Below are 17,244 nucleotides of genomic sequence, written 5' to 3'. Positions count from 1 at the left end.
GTGTGCTTATTATTTGCACAATTTGGGTGGGTTTTGAGAAGTTATTTTGTTCTTGATCATAGTTTATTTTTGATGAGTTTGAAAGTTGAATTTTCTTGAAAAAAAAAAGTATGATGATATGAAAAAAAAAAGAGGAAAAAAAAAGTGAACTTCAATGAAAAAAAAAAGTTCAAGTGTTCTAAGTGAAGGTTGATCAAAAGAAAGAAAAAAAAACTTTGAGTTTCAATGAAAAAAGAAAATCAAGTTTGAAGAGTTAAAGTTTGTTATTCGCTCAAGTGTTACATTATTATATCTTTATGAGTGAACACTAGTAGAAAAAAGTGCTATTTGTAATTGGCGAAATTGACTTTTTGTAACTGACATTGTTGGTTGCGAATGCCACCGTTACAACTAGTGAAAATTAATCGTAACCGGCTTATGTTAGTTACAAATAATAATGTACTATTCGTAACTGGCTTAACCTAACGCTAGTTACAAAAGGTCGATTTCCAAGTTAGAAAACATACTATTCGTAACTGACATTAAGTTATGCGGGTTACAAATAAGGTATTATTTGTAACTGGCATATCCTAACGCCGGTTACGAATAACCTTGTATATTATTTTAAAAAAAATGGCAGCAGTAGCAAACGCCCCTACTGCCACCACCCCTACCCTGTTTTTTTTTTTTTTTTTTTTTTTTTTTTTTTTTTTTTTTTTTTGTATGTGAAGCAATATAATTTATTTATCAACTTTATACTAAATACAATAACGATTACCAATCTGAAGTTATGAACCATATAAGGCACTAGTTAAATGACATCTACATATAAATCATCTAATCTATAATATAGAAAACGATATATGAAGTACATACTTGTAAATTACAAACATGTCTCTCACAAGAGTCATACAAACAAGTGAGTTGCTATGATGTTCCCAATAAACTTCGAAATTGGACCGAATAATTGATTCACCATAAGAGAGTTGTAGCCACTCCATAGTTTGTTGTATACAAAATAGTATTGGTCCTTCAAAACCACTAGCTTGAATCTGTAGGCAAATAAACAAATTCAAGTAACTTTAAAGATATCACCATACAAATTGCACTTCAACAAATATTAAAGTAGCATACTTACATCTTGTAAATTCAACTTTCTCCCTGTTGAAATGATTATTGCTTATCATACTGACAACCAAGTAAAATACAATTTAAAAGGGGCAACGTTTCCGAAAGTAAATTAAAAAATAATAAAAAAAACAATTTTAAAATGAATAATATAAGTATCTAAAGGATATTCTTACAATTCTATCAGATTCACAAGCTTATTTAGCTCAATTAGTAAATGTTCAGCAAGACGGTTTATTATAGTTAGGCCTTTAATTTGAAGTTCAATAGGTGAAAAGTAGAACAGTCTAGATGTGTTCCTTACCAAGTTTTACTTATTGAATGCAGCTAAGATAATCATATTGAAAGCAAGTATTGTACAAGAACCCAAAGAAGTTATCTTTCATTAAGTGAGAATTGTAACTCCTGCGTATAATAAGAACTAATTTCTCTTAATCTATAATATATATGTATATACAAAAAGATAATAAAAAAGAATCTAAACTATGTATATACGAAATCCTAATCCAAAATAATTCTTTTTGAACTAATAATAATCTCATCATTTAACTAGTGTATCATTCTTATCACAATACAAATGTACAATGTCTCCAAATTCTAAAAAAAAAAATATTAAAAAGGCTAGTTAAACACTTTAAAGATGCCAAAGTGGAGTTAGATGCTTGAAGTATCCAAATTAACCACTATGATTGCCTTCTAACTCCAGTTATCTAAACTCCCCCAAAACACCACATATCAATATAAGCTCCAGCAATTAAACAATCAATCAAAGCAAAACAAAGTTAATCAATTAACATGGCATAACTTGATTATAAGAAGCTAATACTCAGGCCATGAAAAACTATAAGGAAATCAACCAACACAATAATCAGAAATTGTGGCCGCCAATTGCAAGTACAAGTGGGTCTATATCAATCCCAATAATATAAAAAATCATTCAACAATAATGTAAGTTACAAACATAAAAAATAACCCATATAAATGAAATAATAAATCAAAATAAACTTGATAAATATCAACAATTATTTAATCACTAACCGACCAAATAACATACACACTAATAAAAATGCAACACAAAAATAAATTCCTAGCAAAATAATCAAGATCTAGCCATACCCAAACATTAAAACCTAGTTCAAATCTTAACCAATTTTCTTAGGAAAAAACCAGAAAATGATCAAGGTTTACAGAATCCAAAGAGAAATGAAACATTGAAAACAAAGTTCATACATTTCCAGGTGCGAGCGGTGAGATACGCATAGGTAGAGCAACGACTCTTCTTATTTTGTATCACATACAAATTCTTATAATCTTCTTACAGTTTGCCTATTTTCTACATCAAAATAATTGTCTCATATACAATTGCTAGAAAAATATACATCGATTTTCAGATTACTAGTCAAAATTCCAATATTTAGTTACTCATTTCACTTTCATGATCCTAACAGAAAATTTCTTAAAAAAATTAATTCAAATTTCTAGAAACGTAATGCAAAGAAACTAATACTCTGTATTTCCGTAATAGCTTACTACTTGAAAAAAAATCCCTAAACTGCATAAAATGCCTTAATTTGGGCAAAATCAGTCCACATTTCAACAAAAATCAACATCGAATATCAACAAATGAATTCAGGACATTATGAAATCGAATAACCTAAAACTAAATTACTCTAAATAGGAAAATGTAAAAAAGAGAAAAGTAACCTTGAGAGAGACAAATGTGGAGAATGATGCAGGGTGGTCGGAGAAAGGCGACGACGGCCAGAGGTGTTGAGTCGGTGGTGATGATGATGTAGGAGGTATCGGCTATGAGGTTGAGAATAAGCGGTTTAGAAATTACAAGTTTCAATTTCTCATAATCAAAACTTTTTCCCAAATTGAACAGCCATACCAATCGAATCTTCTATCCTGCAGATCGTTCAACAAGAAACCGGTTTAGAAATTACAAGTTTCAGTTTCTTGATCTCTTGCCCTCGAAACTATCGCCACCCAGCTTCTCAAGAATAGATGTTCTTTGATTCCAATTTACTCTGAAACGCGAGTTCGCAACCATTAAATAATAAAACCCCAAAACTTCCATTAAATTAATTTTAAACAAACAAAAGTACAAACCCTATAAATCTTTTAGTTCTTTTATCAAATAATCACGTGAATTTAATAAAAAATCTATAAATTAGATGGAGATCGAGAGCATACCGCCATACCTTGATGATATTCTTGATATTCTTTGATCGAGAGCAGTTTCAGAGGAGAGAAGTTGTAATTTATGTCAAAAAGATGGAAAAAAAACTAAAGGTGAAGGAGGAAGCGCGGAGCCGCGGACTACTACTAATAATTTCCAAAATAAAAAGAGTGAAATTAGTAACCGACCTAAATAAGTCCATTACAAGTAATAACGTCAACAAAGTTTGACTTATTATTTGTAACAGGCCTTCTTTGAGTCCATTACTAATAGTTGGTTAGCCTATCATCGACCTACTACTTGTAACTGATCTTGGTAATGCCAGTTACTAATACTATTTTACTTGTAACCATCACCATCTATGTCAGTTACTAATACTCTACTTGTAACTAACGTAAATTAAGCCAGCTACTAATAGGGCGGCGTTACAAATATCATTTTTTCTACTAGTGGAAATTTGTAAGTGTTGGATTGTTGTTTATGTTTGGAGTTGTATTTGGTGAACTTTTGTTGGAGTTGGGTATGTTGGAGATGATTGGTCATCATTTATTTTTGGCCATGGGTTTTATTAGGATTTGGCCTGGATCCTTTTAAGCATAACTTTTCTCTCACTTATTCCTAAATGTTTACTACCCTTTACCCTAGCCTTACATTACAAGCTTTAAAGACCTTCCGACCTTTGTGCATAGAGTTGTATGGATGTGAAAGTGTTGTTTATCAATGCAAGTTATGATTTGACATATTTCGAGTCGACTAGTAGGTTGAGTGTACATCTTTTTAAACACACGAGAGTGTGAGTTGGGAGGGCATTGTTCACATAGAGGGGTTGGTTGGAGAGTGATCGAGTACATCTTTTACTCGCCACATAAATGAGAGTTGAGTGTGTGAGCACTAGTCTTGAATTCTATATGCTCTTGTGGTTTGCTCTATTTGAAAATTGTAAGGGAGGAAGAGTAATTGGATGGATGAGATTGATTGATGTTGAAGCAGGTTTATTATATTTACCTTGAATTGTTTGTGCTTGATTTTTACTTTTTGGGGTGAAGCATCTTTATTTATTCATTGATGGGATCTTTGCTTAGGGACAAGAAAAGGTTTGGCTTGGGGGAGTTTGATATGTTTATTTTATATAGTATTTTACCCCCGTCCCTTCGTCATAATTAGTAGTGTTTTTCGCTCTTTAGAGCCACTTTTATTACTAATTGGTACTTTCTAGTGTTTTCGTATATTTGGTTGACTTTTGTAGGAATTTGCACTTTTGGAGCATTTTCCCGAGATATTACGGAGTATTTACGAGCATTGGAGAAGCACGACCGATTTTTATAGCCTAGGGTCGGTTAGAGCCATCGAACCGGTGATTAAGGGCTCAGTATTTGAGATTCCGAGGCAATTGTACCGAGTATTCAAGACCCGAAGAGGAAATCCGGATTGGGAAGAATAATTGGAGCCCAATCAAGTCCAAGGAGTAGCCCAAGAGTGCCGCACGGCCAAGAGAGCTCCCGCCCGAAGGCGCGCCCGACCGGGCGGGAAAGAGTAAATTGGCGCCCGAACTCGCGCCCGGCCGGGCGCGAAAGAAGCTATTACCAAAGAAAAAGGTGGGCCCGATCGGGCGTTGCCTCGCCCTATCAGGCGCGTGTCAGCATTAGGAGATGTTAAGCGCCGTTTAAGTTTATTTTAGTTTAGGATTCTTGCTTAATATAAATACTTTTCCATTAAGCAAGTTGAGTATCTTTTTTTTTTTTACTCTTTCTTCTTCTCTTAGAATTTCTCTCTCTACTTAGCTTTTAGATTAGTTTCTCTCTCTACTACTTTGTTCTTAACTTAACTCCTTAATTCAGATTATTTTGCTAACGATTTCTTCTACTTTAATCTCATTTATTCTACTTTAATTCTTTCATCATGTCTTCTTTGATTACTTTGTTTAGTTTATATTTAATTATGTCTGAGTAGTTTCCTTTCTAGGGTTTGTGGGGATCCATAAATAATATGAAGGGGTAATTTATTGTTGTTGATTATCAATGCTAGATTAATTTCCTATTGATTGATTTAATGCTCTGTGACTAGATTAGGCCTTATCTTTTATGCATGAGTTTGAAAATATTGATTCGAGATTCGAGAGATGAGAATTGATGTTTAGGTCTAGTTTCAATAGGCAGGTTAATTTATAAATGGTTAAGTCGAGATTCGAGAGATGAGATTTAATACCGGTAGATTAATTATGTGATTGTAATACAAAGCGAAAGCCCTTTATGATTTGATTAGTTGATACATTGATGTTTGATTATTATGTTTTACCCTGGAATATTATTTGTCGGTGAACCTATGCTCTAGGCCTTTTATTCATTGATTTTCTCTATTCTTATTCTACTCATAGTAGTTTAGTTCCCTTTTATAATAACAATTTGGTTACTTGATAATTTAGATTGCTTTTAATTAATTAGAAATAAATTGACTTGTTTCCCTGTGGTTCGACCCTTCTTCCCTATCTACATAGTTAGTGGATTTAGGTATTATTTTTTATTAGGTGATACGACTTTAGCCTGTCAAAGTTGTATAAAGGAAATTTTATTGGTTTTGCAAATGCAAGTTATTTATCTAATCCTCATAATGGTCGGTCACAAACTGGATATGTATTCACATATGATGGTACTTCCATTTCTTGGCGTTCCATGAAACAAACCATTGCAGCTACTTCTTCCAATCATTATGAGATTTTAGCAATTCACGAGGTTAGTCATGAATGTGTATGGTTAAGGTCGATAGTTCAACATATAAAAGAAGTTTGTGGTTTATCATCTGGGAAAGAGGCGCCAACAACTTTATATGAGGATAACGCAGCTTGTATTGCTCAACTTAAGTAAGGATACATCAAAGGCGACAGAACAAAGCACATCTTACCCAAATTTTTCTTCACTCATGATCTTCAGAAGAATGGAGATATAAATGTATTGCAGATTCGTTCAAGTGAGAATTTAGCAGACTTATTCACTAAGGCTCTTCCGATAGCAACATTTAAAAAGTTAGTTTATCGTATTGGATTGCGTCTTCTCAAAGATCTTCAGTGATATAATAATGAGGGGGAGTAATTGCGCGCTGCACTCTTTTTCCCTTATCCATGGTTTTTTTGAATTTTTTGTTTGGTTCACTGTCTAGTGTTTGATGATATGTTTTCTGACTGTTCTATTGAGTCCTGCAGCACATGGAAGCATGTCATATCACTCTCAACCCTGAACCGGAAAGCATGCTCTGCACTGGCTTGAGTCTGGCAGTATCTTCTTTTCCACTTATTATTACCTATCTCTATTTTAAGAAAAACTATTAGTGAACAAGAACTGAAGGACCTTTATACCCCCCCCCCTTTTTTTATAATACAAGCTTAAAACTCTTCCACTCATTCCAATACCTCAGAAAGTTGATTGTTCACCAAACATATTCATCTTACAATTTGCATTGTGTGTGTTGTTGTAAAAAGGTCTGGCTTTGTTTCACATCTGTGCCGTGCCCTTTTAATTGAAGTAGTTTTGCTTTTGAACAGTCCTTAAATCGGGAGAAAGATTCATCTATGTGAAAGATTGATTGGACAATTGAAATTTAATGTGTTTCTGATTGTGGTTTTCAGCCTTTTAGCTCCTGAATTTGCATTCACTATATTAGAGTGACTGATTTTGGTGAACAATTGAACATTAGAACATAAACTCATCTTCACAAACACTTTTTCATTGGTCAGTTGCATCTTATGTAACTTTAGGAATGTTTCTTATCATCTTGCTCTTGGAAAACTTAGTTTTCATCATGATCTGGTGGAATTGGACAGGTGGATGGTGATCGAGGTGGTGAAGTTTTTGGCGGATTGGTTGAGGCACCTCTTAAACCTTCTAAAAGCAGGAGGTATCAGGTAAGTTTGACCCGTAGGATTTCTTAAACTCGTGGTTTAAAAATTTTGATTTCTCCAACGCTAGTCTAATTTCTCTTTTAAACTTTCCTCTTGTATTTTTGTTGTGTTGATAGGATTTTTCAAGAACTACACCGTATACCGATGAGGAGATAAATGAGGTTCGAGATATTTGGGCAGAGTATTTTATATGTAATGTTTAACTTTAGATTTACACTTAGCAAATGTTGGACTCTTGTTGTATATCTTAGTCTTGACATGAATGAATTTGGTAAATTTGTGATTATGTTGGGTAATGAGTATAATATCAATGATATTGAGATGTAAACTTATTGGACAGGTTGTTGATATAATGCCACAATACCAATTTTATGGGTAGGCTAAAATATAAAGGAAACTCTGCCGAAATTTACATTTGAATTCATTAATATAATATTGCATTTTAATTTCAGTTTTTTGAATTCATTAATATAATATTACATATTACGTTATACCACTACCAAGGGAAACATGTACTACAAACATATACAAGCAATTAATAAAATTTTAAAAAAGGATTTTCATCATTTGCGTCACTCATTTAACAAACAAGTGAAGCAAATGCCTTGATTTAAAATTGTCTACCAAGCCATTTACATCACTCAGTAGTTCAGCAAGTGCACAAATTAAAAATAAGAAGTTGCTAAAATGAGTTATTTGCGTCACTCCATTATAAAATAGATCGAGATGCAAATAACTGTCATTTGCGTCACTTGTTTAAATAGGAGTGACGCAAATAACTGACATTTGCGTCACTTGTGTAAATAGGAGTGACGCAAATAACTCTTATTTGCGTCGCGCCTAGGAGCGACGCAAATGGTTTAAAAGTCATTTGTGTCACGAGCAGTTTCGTTGCTCATAGAAGCGACACAAATACACTATAAATGAGCGACGCAAATGAACGCTTTTCTACTAGTGAATGTAGGTGAGGAGAGAGAAAATGTGGGTATGGAAGAGAGAGAAGTGCGGAAGGTTAGATTAGAATTTGAAATGACAGGGTTTGAGGTGTCATTTTAAAATTTTGATTTTGGTCTTATTTTTAAATGGGTTGAAATTTGGCCCAAATCCAAAATTAAAAATCTTGGTATGCCAAACATGTTATTTGGGCTAAATCAAGATTTTCAAATGAAATATGTGTTCCCAAACAAGCCATTATTATATTTGTTAATCATGAGTTATTATACGGAGTAACTTATTTATAACACTAGGGAAGTCTACATTTAGCCATTATTATCTTTGTTAAACATGTTACTTGCGTGCGAGCTGCTTGGCCGAGGCCTGCTGCTAGCAAGCACGCAAGGCGTGGTCATGTTGTTGCTAGCTGCTACGGGCTGGCGCGCCATGCGTGCTGGCTGCTGCGGCATGGCTGCTAGCCCATGCGCGCACATGGCTACGGCCAGCCATGCTAGCACAGGTGAGCTAGCATGCACCGGCCAGCCTAGGCTCGGCTTGGTGCACATGTTGGCCACCATGCTAGGCTATATGCCCCCTAGCACTCTGTTTGCTTGGGGCATTCCGATGCTAGGGGTATTTTGGTAATTTGTTGATTTATTAGTATTTTTCTCGTCTCGTCTTTAATTTTATTATTTTCAACTCAACTTTCGACGCTCGGTTTCGGCACTCCAAGCTCCAATTTCAGACATCTAAATATTAATTACTCGGACGACTCATTAATTTTTTCCGAATTAATTCTTTACTTCGGTTCGCCAGTTGCTTGGGTGTGACCCAAATGGTTCAGTCAAGATTAAGATGTAATATTAATGTATATAATAATATTGGTCGGAAGCGGCCTCCACTCAGGCATTCCGATCACTTGACCTCACTGAATAATTAGCTTTCTAGTAATTCCAAACCCTCTATCGGAATAATACACTTGTTCGAAGGACACCATTCCTTTCATTCTCCCACTTGTCCTTCCGGACAACTGCGCATTTAGTGTATAGCCTTTTTCCTATGTCACTTAATGTCTCTTCATGAACATCCTTATTATGTTCAGAATTGTTTCTCGATCTCAAGTCCGACTGTGCAATAAATAGATGATTTCTAAAATCCATCCGAGCACGGCCATGCATTTTACAATCTTGCTCTTCGAGAGGCCTTGTGTAGACACCTAAAAATGTCTCCTCAAAACCAAACCCGATGATGAACAACCTTTCACTGCCACTATTGGTCGGGTTCAGTATTTAATCCCGAGAGTGCTTAAAATAATCGTATTTGATTAAATTCATATTTTTGAACAGTTCATGGATTAGCCTTGATGTTTGGTAAAAGCATAGTTTTAATTTCAGCCCAAACTTATTATTTAATTTTAGCCCAAACCTTTTTTATTTTATTGTTTTATTATTTGTTTTTGGCCCAAACCCTTTATTTATTTTTATTTAATTATTTTCTTATTTTAGCCCGAATAATAAAAAGTCAGAAAAGGCCCGAAATTATCAATCGGCACTTAAAATGCCTAAGGAAATTAGGGTTAAAAATGTATTTAGACAGAAAAACGGGCTGGAATTTCCCGCGCCACGGCAGGTACCTACCGTGTCACGGGAATCCTTCCCGTCAGACGGTGGGATTTCCTGTTACACGGGAAGTCTGCCGTGACACGGGACATTCCGTGTCTTTTCCGCGTAAACCCTTAACGCGTTTTCTATCCCGTTTTCTGAAAATTTCCCGCGTCACACCAAAAATGTACCGTGTCACGGGAAAGTGTGTCGTCTGACGGTGGAGCTTCCCGTGTCACGGTACAGTTTGACCGTGTCACGGGATACTTTTTTTAGGGTTTTTATCATTTTAGGGTTCCGTGTGCTCCCTCAACACATTTTCCCTATAAATACCCCCCTCATTTTTGATGTACGGGGCACCGAGAATTCTTTGATTTTATTTTCTCTCTTCTATGCTTTAGCCTAAACACTAGCCTACCCTTTTCACTTCAAAATTCCTTCTTCAAGTACTCAAAGGAGTCCATACTTTACTCGTGGTTCTATCCTTAAGCCAAGGCGTGACAGGTAGAATTGTTTGAGGGTTTGGCCCCAAAATCAACTATACTTTATTTAATTTAATTTAATTATTGTTTATTTATTTCCTTGAAGTTACTAACTCGTTTATTATTTTGTAGTTGCAAACAAACAGAATCAAAGTAAGAGTCATGCTCCTTTGTTTTTATTATTTTTCTAACGATTTTATGTTGTTGGAATTATGATTAAATTGGTTTTAATATTAATGTTGTTTTATTATATTTATGATCACCATATTGCATGTTTAAAGGGAATATGTAATTGAAAATCACGCCTAATAAGATAATTTGGACAACCGGTTTAGGATCCCTTTTAATCTTATTATTAATTGAAGTGATCACCAATATTTTAGAATTATGTGTGCATTAATATTAAACCAATTTAGTTAAATAACAGTTTGGAGCGAATTGAATTATTGTTTGTATGCCTTTGAGATCACAGGAATGTTTTTCACTATAAGAATCGAGTAGAGGCCAATACGGGCGAATGTGACTCCATGACTCACTTCGTACCATCATCCCCGATCCTCCTTTTGTGGTTCCGAACCATATGGAGTTAGTAATCTCATGGATTATGAATGGTGTGTAACCTTCACGGGTCAATCGTTGTTGCCTATCGTTGTCCCTTATCGTGGTTGCCTTTTTATGATCCGTGAACGGTTTACAAGTTCCTTAAAAAACTTGTTGGCGGCTCCCTACTTTTTTGTCCCTAATCGTATTATGTCAATTCCCACTTCCTACGAGTGTCAAGCATATTCACCACATGCTTTTAACGTATGCACACTTCGAGCGACGCCTACACCTTGTAAACAACAAAGACATCTTCCCTATTTTTAGTAGGGGGACATTCCCAGTCTTGTAATGTAGCTTCTCGATCTTACTGGAGGACCTAGCTGCCCGAGTGTTGTCATTATAATCCCCTATTACGGCAGACGTTTGACGACATTAAAGTGGACTAGTACTCAAATAAGAGAACTGACAATACTCATGGTCGAGGAAATAGGTTCTGATAGCCATAATAATACGAAGTATACTTAAGACGATTTTTGATCTCTTAAAGTATTCTCATAGGTCGATCCAGTATGGTTCTAAACCAATACATGTGAAATGATTTATGATGATCATGTCCTTGTAGCACAAAAAACAGTGCTATAAATCAAACTACACACTAATCTCAAATGGTCATTAATCGTTCATCGTTTAAATGACCTTGATAAGGGATAATTTTCGATTATAATATTCAATGTTCACTTAATAGGTGTTTTCTTTTCAAGACTGGTCTTGATACCCTATTTTGAATATTCTCATAATCAAAAGAACTCATTATTTAATCCTAAACCACAATCAAACAGTAAACGGAGTGATAAAATATTGCATAAAATTTATATTACTCAAAAACTTGAATGGTTTTCTTAGTGTCTTACATTAAATGTTCAAAAATGAATTAAAACACTAAACAAGTAAATCAAAGCCAGTCTCCCACATGCCTGATTCCCATTGCCTCAACGTGCTTGTTATGCTTCACTTGAGGCAAAGGTTTAGTAAGTGGATCGGCAACATTGTCATCCGTTCCAACTTTGCAAATTCTGATTTCACCTTTTGATTTCTATTCTCGAATCATGTGAAACCGCTGCTTGACATATTTGACCTTCTGATGTTCCCTTGGCTCTCTGGCCTGAGAAATAGCTGCATTATTGTCACAATAGAGGGCTATTAGACCCTTGATTGAGGGTACAATATCAAGTTCACCAACGAACTTACGAATCCAAACAGCCTCCTTAGCTACTTCAGCAGCTGCTAGGTATTCGGCTTCAGTTGTAGAATTTGCAGTTGTGCTCTGCTTGGAACTCTTCCAACTAAACGCTTCTCTTTTTAGACAGAACACATATCCAGATTGCGAGTTGAAATCGTCTCTGTCTGTCTAAAAGCTCGCGTCGGTATAACCTTCAACAACTAATTCCTCTGAACCACCATACACCAAGAATTTATCCTTGTTCCTTTTCAGGTACATCAGGATATTCTTTACCGCAGTCCAATGGGCCTCTCCTGGGTCTGATTGGTAGTGAATTGTAGCACTCAAGGCATACGATACATCGGGCCTAGTACATATCATGGCATACATGATCGATCCAATAAGCGAAGCATATGGAATCTGATTCATCCTTACCCGCTCATCAGGTGTCTGTGGACACTACTTCTTGCTCAGGGTTATGCCATGTGACATTGACAGGTGACCTCTCTTGGACTCCTCAATGCCAAATCAAGCAAGTACCTTATCAATATAAGTACTTTGGCTCAATCCAATCATCCTTTTCGATCTATATATCACTATACATCTTGATGCCTAGTATGTACTGAGCCTCTCCCAAGTCATTCATTGAGAAACACTTTTCGAGCCAGGACTTTACAGACTCTAACAATAGAATGTTGTTTCCAATGAGCAATATGTCATCGACATATAAGACTAGGTGGAGATGTCACTCCCACTGACCTTCATTCTTGTAAACATAAGATTCATCTAGATTCTTGATAAAACCAAACTTACTGATGTTTTCATCGAATCGTAGATTCCAACTCCTGCTTGCTTGCTTTAGCCCATAAATGAACTTCTTAAGCTTACAAACCTTCCCAGCATTGTTTTGGTCGATAAAACCTTCAGGCTATGTCATATACACAGTTCTTCCAAAATACTATTGAGGAAGGCGGTTTTAACATCCATCTGCCTTATTTCATAGTTATAATATGCAACAATCGCTAGAAGGATTTGAACGGATTTGAGCATTGCGACGGGAGAAAAGGTTTCATCGTAATCAATACCATGAACTTGTCTGTAACCTTTTGCTACCAATCTAGCTTTGTAAATGAATACATTTCCATCTTTATTGATTTTCAACTTGAAAATCCACCTACATCCGATAGGTGTGTAACCTTCGGGTAAGTCAACCAAGTCCCAGACTTGATTTTCAAACATGGAATCCATTTAAGATCTCATGGCCTCTTGCCATTTAGCAGAGTCGGTGCTTGCCATCGCTTGCTTGTAGGTTGCCGGTTCATCTCCATCCATGATCAGGATGTCCTGATTCTCGATTTATACTAAACCAAGATATCTATCAAGTTGAGATCTCGGCCTCTAAGACCTACGTAGGGTAATGGACTGAGCATTTGCATTGTCGGTTTGACTTTGCACGTTTTAATCATTTTGACCTGTGTCAACATATGCTGTTTCAACACTTTGACTGTCATTTTGATTTTGTTACTCATCCTCACGAACTTCGTCGAGTTCGATTTTTCTTCCACTTGTCATTTTGGAAAGGTGCTCCTTCTCCCAAAAGACACCATCGCGAGCAATAAACACTTTTTTCTCGGATTTGTTGTAGAAGTAATACCCTTTGGTTTCTTTTGGGTAGCCCACAAAGCCAACCTTGTCAGATTTAGGATGAAGTTTGTCAGAAATCAATTTCTTAACATATGCTTCACATCGCCATATCTTTTGAAAAGACAACCTAGGAGGTTTCTTCGTCCATACCTCGTATGAAGTCTTTTTTATAGCTTTTGATGGAGCATGGTTCAGTATTAGTGCTGCAGTTAGAAGTGTGTCCCCAAAAAGAGATAGGAAGATCACTAAGACCCATTGTTGATCATACCTTGTCTAACAAGGTTCGATTTCTCCTTTCGGATACTTCGTTCCATTGTGGAGTTCCTAAAGGTGTCAATTATGAAAGTATACCATTTTCTTTCAGATGGTCATCGAATTCTTGGCTCAAGTATTCACCACCTCGATCCGATCGAAGGGATTTGATTTTCTTGCCAAGCTGATTTTCAACTTCACTCTGAAATTCTTTGAACTTTTCAAACGATTCAGATTTATGCGACTTGAGGTAGACATAGCCATATCTACTATAGTCGTCTGTGAAGGTGATAAAATATCGATGTCCATTTCTTGTGGCGGAGCTCATTGGTCCACATACATCGGTGTGTATTAGACCTAATAAGTCTCCTGCTCTTTCTCCCAACTTGTAATCTTTTACAATTAATATACATAATCAAACCATAATAATATCAATTTGAAACAAAAACTTATTAAAGATTGAAACTTGAATTAATCAAAACAAAAGAAAAAGAAGAAAAAGAAGAAAGAAGAAAGTAGAGAGAAGGGGGCGGACTGGTGTGTTGTACGGTGGTGGTGTGGTCGTCGGAGGCAGCTGGGTGGCGCCAGTGGTGGGCTGGCGTCGGCGGCAGCAAGGTAAGTAGGGAAATATTATTATTATTATTATTATTATTATTATTATTATTATTATTATTATTATTATTATTATTATTATTATTATTATTTTGTGTTTAAACGTAAAAAGCAAGGAGGAAAATAGTGAGAAGGGGATTGATGTGAGGAAGAGAAAAGCTTGAGGGTTTTTGGGGTTTTTAAATAAGCATGTGGGCTTGATTTTCAAACTTAAGTGGTAATAGAAATTTGTAAATTGGGCTTGAATATGGGTTTAGGCTCTCTTAGTTTTAAATTGGACTACTAACACTATTGACAAAATATGTTGGTGTATAGAAAAGGGGAATTTAAATTAGATTAGTACTTATAAATTTAATAGAGTTCAATTAAGTTTTACAAAAAATAATTTACTTAATGAAAATGAAATAAAATATTTGTTTAAATAATAAAGAAATATATTTTTATTTACTCTAAAAATATGAGGGATTATAATATCCCATACTTCCCTGAATGTAGTACCTGCCCAATTGTGCTATATAGGGGATTCCCTATAATTCCCATAAACATTGCCTTAATCTTGAATTGTAATACCCCGTATTTTTAATGTATTTTATAAACTATTTATTTTTTTATAAAATATATTTTGGGTTGAACTATTTTAATCATGGGATTTAAATTAAATGAGTTTCAAATTTGATTAATACTTACTCTATAAATTTACAATTTATTTTTACAACTAGCCCAATCATTCTTTTTATTAATTTGGGTTAATTATTTCTCTCTCATATCATTTCTTATGAGGCCCATATAATTCTAATTTACCCTACTCTATAAATACCTACTAAATCCCCAAAATTTTTCCACCAAACGGTCAAATGGTCAAGGTAAATTACTTTTATTTTTTCTTTCTTTTCCTTCTCCTTTATATTTTCCCTTGTTTTCTTACGTGAGTTGCTTCCCCTTTTTCCGTGAACTCCTGGTGTCGGAAGCCACCTATTGCTGATCGTCGACCTTCAATTTACGGCCTTCGACCACACCGCCGCACCATCTCCCGTGGCTCTCCCCTATCTCTTCTCCTCTTCCTTGTGCGTGGGTGAAGGTGGGAACAAGAACCCACACATTATCTTTGTTGTTGCACCAGTACATGGTTGTCCAGCCACTTCCTTGTCAACGGATGACCACCCACCATTTATGACAATGTAATACCCCTAAAATTCCCTTCTTTAAAAATACACTTTCTACTCTAAATAAAACTCTTTTTAGGAAATATCCAAAATATTACCGCCACCGTGATAACGACTAATACTATTTTTCAAAGTCACGCAGCGAAAGGCTAGAATAAACCAACTTTTTAAAATAAAACTTGAGTTCATAACCTCAAAACAAAAGTAAGATTAAATAATTCACAGGTTGGAACCAATCCAAACATGGCCCTTTTTAAAATTCAACTTAGAAATCCATAAACATAGTAATGTTAGTCCATAAACAATAATCCAATAATTCTAAATATAAACTAGGAAAGCATAACAAGTAACTCTCTGCACTCATTTCCATCATGCTTTAAGTACCTGTCACTTTCCCTTTGTTTCAACCCTCTGATCACCATATAAATGGGTCATAGTAGAGCCAATCAAAGGAAAGCCAAACAAAAACACAAAAGTAGGAATCAGCAAAAGCTGAGTATATATGCACCAGACTAACATGAATATCTGATCATCAATAAAATAATTAAAAGATGCTCGACATGAAATCACAAGTCAACTTACCTTTGATTCATAACTAGCAATATTAGTTTTAAATAATACCTTTGGATTACGCATCGAACAGGTTTCTTTCCTTAAAATAGTCCATTAAAATAGAGCTTCCAATCAGGGAGCTACCCGAATCGGCACCTGCTATGTCACAATTGGTGACATAATTTCAGCGCATAAATAATATAAGAAAGTACATCGTTCTATACCCCTGTAGAAGCTATGGTTAAATATAAAACCCCATAACTCCTCCCATATGTTCATACTCAAGATATATACGTTCTAAGAGTTTTGGTCCATATCCTTTTACACTTTACGTGATTTACCGATTTAACATGTGATGCCTCCAACCAATCAATCAAGAATAAACATAACACCATTTAATAAATACTTCCAATTCATTCTTGAATTAATTAATGATCACATACTATTTATTTTAATTGTGGTTCCTTACCTAGTTTTGTGCACAAAATTGCACGATTACTACCTTGGTGCATAAAATGCACTAATAAACTTTCTTGACTCAATCATAACTTACTTGAGCGAGCAAATAAATAAACTAACTTCTTGACTCAACAACAACAATAAATGGGTGAGAATAAAATTCATGAATCATGCTCAATAATTCTAATTATAGCTCTTTTAAACATACACAAGCTTTGCTTATTAATTACATGCTTCCTTAAAATTTGAAAATAAAACTTACTTCCATGATTCATATAAATATATACAAGGAAAAATTAGAAAAATTAATCCCAACTTTCGTTAATTTGCGTGGTCTAATCCCAACTTTCATTTATACTGGAATAATCCCAACTTTTGGGGGCTTTGTTTTTCTTCAATCCCTACAGGTCACCTTACCTTCTACTTCAGGTAAAAGTCCTACGTGGCTTTATTTGTTGTTTTTTCTTTTATTTTTTATTTTTTATTTTTTTTCAGTTTTCAGTTATTTCCTTTATTAAGGACCCTTTCCCTTTTTGTTACCGTTGAATTCTTGTTTCCCCCTTTCTCTTACTTTCCCCTGTTCCCCCTTTCTCTTACTTTCAA

At 35.1% G+C, this 17,244-nt stretch overlaps 1 long non-coding RNA gene across 2 annotated transcripts; it reads right to left on the bottom strand.

Moving 5' to 3' along the window:
* Positions 1 to 802: 802 nt before the first annotated feature.
* On the bottom strand, positions 803 to 3,471 carry LOC145591500 (uncharacterized). 2 transcript variants are annotated; one of them, XR_014102316.1, is made up of 3 exons: positions 3,304 to 3,471; positions 2,812 to 3,137; positions 803 to 1,031 (listed from the first exon to the last, which is right to left on the bottom strand). It is a non-coding gene; the product is annotated as an uncharacterized LOC145591500 (long non-coding RNA). The 2 variants fall into 2 exon arrangements; XR_014102321.1 differs by having other exon boundaries at positions 3,312 to 3,471.
* Positions 3,472 to 17,244: the final 13,773 nt, after the last annotated feature.

This window comes from Chenopodium album, chromosome 1 (genome assembly GCF_948465745.1).
Source record: "Chenopodium album chromosome 1, dcCheAlbu1.1, whole genome shotgun sequence".
In the NCBI taxonomy this organism is placed as follows: Eukaryota; Viridiplantae; Streptophyta; class Magnoliopsida; order Caryophyllales; family Amaranthaceae; genus Chenopodium; species Chenopodium album.
The sequence above is the reverse complement of the archived record's forward strand: the minus strand, read 5'-3'. Positions and strand labels throughout refer to the sequence as shown.